The sequence below is a fragment of the Colobus angolensis genome, unplaced genomic scaffold (assembly GCF_000951035.1).
Source record: "Colobus angolensis palliatus isolate OR3802 unplaced genomic scaffold, Cang.pa_1.0 Scaffold95, whole genome shotgun sequence".
NCBI lineage: Eukaryota > Metazoa > Chordata > Mammalia > Primates > Cercopithecidae > Colobus > Colobus angolensis.
Genome location: NW_012123487.1, coordinates 2,125,523 through 2,127,455, shown reverse-complemented (window position 1 = coordinate 2,127,455; position 1,933 = coordinate 2,125,523).

The window sequence follows — 1,933 nt, the reverse complement described above, 5'->3', positions numbered from 1 at the left end:
AAAAAAAAAAAAAAAAAAAACCAAGTTAGTTTGATCTCCAGAATTACAATATTTGAGAAAATCATTTAATCTCTAGAGAAAACAAACAAAAAACCTCTCTTCCAAAGAACCACCTACCATTTATATTTAACACTACCATTCCTAGAAAGAATCTTTACCAATTTTATCTTTGACAAATATTCAGGTTTCCTTTTAATACTTAAAAATGGCTGGGTGCTTGTCAGGCAATATTTGAAAACCAAAAAGAAAAAATGGCCGAGCGCAGTGGCTCATGCCTGTAATCCTAGGATTCTGGAAGGATGAGGTGGGCAGATTGCTTGAGCAACACCGCAAAAATCTCATCTCTACAAAAAATACCAAAAAATTAACCTGGCATGGTCATGTGCTCCTACAGTCCCGACTACTATAGAGGCTGAGATGGGAGGATCACCTGAGCCAGGGAGGTCAAGGCTGCAGTGAGCCATGATCGCACCACTCAACTCCAGCCTAGGTGACAGAGTGAGACCCTGTCTCAAAACAAACAAAAAAACACAAAAAACTTAAACTTACAGCAATAATGAGATGTGTAAAACTCTTTAAATTAGCTTTTGCAAAAGTCAGCAAGTAAATAAAATTACAGTTATAGCAGAGAATGTTATCAAATAGTGTTATATAAATATGCAATCATCTAAAATTGCTAAATCAAATTTTATACTATTTCAAACCTTTAAAAACACTACTTCTAAAGTGGATTCTTGCTTATAATTTAATATTTTAAACACAATTAAACATTACCTTTGCCTAAACAGCTCAACTAGAAAAGCTAGAAAGGCCAGTATATAAAGGAAAATGATGCTAGGTCTAGAAATCTGCAGCCAGCCAGCCCTATCACTTACTAATTTGTAACTCACCTTCTTTAACCATAAGTTGTCTCAACCACAAAATAGGAATAGCAAATGTTGTAGTGTTGTAGAATGAAATAACACATACTAGGCATTCAGCAGAGAGCAGTTATTAATATTAATGGAATTAATGTCTGTTTTCTGAATTTATTCCATGTCTATAATACCTCTTTCTCCAAAGACTTCAATAAATACAATGTTAACAGGAGTCACTAACTCAGCTACCTATAGGGGCTAGCAGGTGACAGAAATGACTTAAGCAGGCAAAATCTGAACAACTGCTACCCAATCTAGCCAACTATTACCATGGAGAAATAGTGAACCTAGCATTGCCAGACCATCTAACTTTTCAAGAAAATAAAGCCATCCAAACGTTTATGTAAAACTGTCCATTTTTAATTGTTGGCAATGAATTCAAATTTATTTTTAACAGCTACAAATCAAACATAACTCACCTACAGGCAGTATACAGTTTGGGGGCCCCTAGTTGGAGGTCTCTGGTTACTGTATGGCAAATAACTGAAGATAAAAGAAGAGATATGAAAACACTTTCGAGAGTTTAAAGGTGTTAAGTATCATAAGTACTCTATTATTATTCATTCATCTCATTAAAAATTTTTAAGTGCCTACTATGGCCAGATTTAGATATTAGTATAATGTGCTAGGTAATATGAATTCATCAAAGTAATAAAGTCCATAAATGTTTATAGAACTGTCTGTTAACATGACATTTTGCTCAAACTAGTAATGCTACAGAGCTACAGAAACTTGGGCCAGCAATGTCTATCTGTAATACTTTTTTTTGCAATTATAATTTGTGACTTCATTGTTGGATACATCCTTGAGACTTTTTTCCACTCCACCACTCAGTGCTGCAAAGAATACATCACTCTCCTACTTCAGTTTCCCATGCCAGAAACAGGACACTTGTCTTTAGCTTCTTTCTTGATAATTACAGGTATTGGATTAGAGATGGAAAGTCAGTAGAGTCCCATCAATTCTATCTCCACAGATCGGAAGCTGTGGCTCACGCTTGTAATCCCAGCACTTTG